Here is a 646-nt window from a genome sequence, read left to right as displayed (position 1 = left end):
ATCAGTGTCTCTTTTTGTCTGTCTCGTACTACAGGGTTACTTGTTACCTATCTTTTCTAAATTTCCATATATATGCGTTAGTATACTGTATTGGTGTTTTTCCTTCTGGCTTACTTCACTCTGTATAATAGGCTCCAGTTTCATCCACCTCATTAGAACTGATTCAAATGTATTCTTTTTAATGGCTGAGTAATACTCCATTGTGTATATGTACCACTGCTTTCTTATCCATTCATCTGCTGATGGACATCTAGGTTGCTTCCATGTCCTGGCTATTATAAACAGTGCTGCGATGAACATTGGGGTACACATGTCTCTTTCCCTTCTGGTTTCCTCAGTGTGTATGCCCAGCAGTGGGATTGCTGGATCATAAGGCAGTTCTATTTCCAGAGTTTTAAGGAATCTCCACACTGTTCTCCAGAGTGGCTGTACTACTTTGCATTCCCATCAACAGTGTAAGAGGGTTCCCTTTTCTCCACACCCTCTCCACATTCATTGCTTGTAGACTTTTGGATTGCAGCCATTCTGACTGGCGTGAAATGGTACCTCATAGTGGTTTTGATTTGCATTTCTCTGATAATGAGTGATGTTGAGCATCTTTTCATGTGTTTGTTAGCCATCTGTATGTCTTCTTTGGAGAAATGTC

The sequence above is a fragment of the Bison bison genome, unplaced genomic scaffold (assembly GCF_000754665.1).
Source record: "Bison bison bison isolate TAMUID 2011002044 unplaced genomic scaffold, Bison_UMD1.0 scf7180017862566, whole genome shotgun sequence".
NCBI classification, from domain to species: Eukaryota; Metazoa; Chordata; class Mammalia; order Artiodactyla; family Bovidae; genus Bison; species Bison bison.
This window is presented reverse-complemented; position numbering follows the sequence as displayed.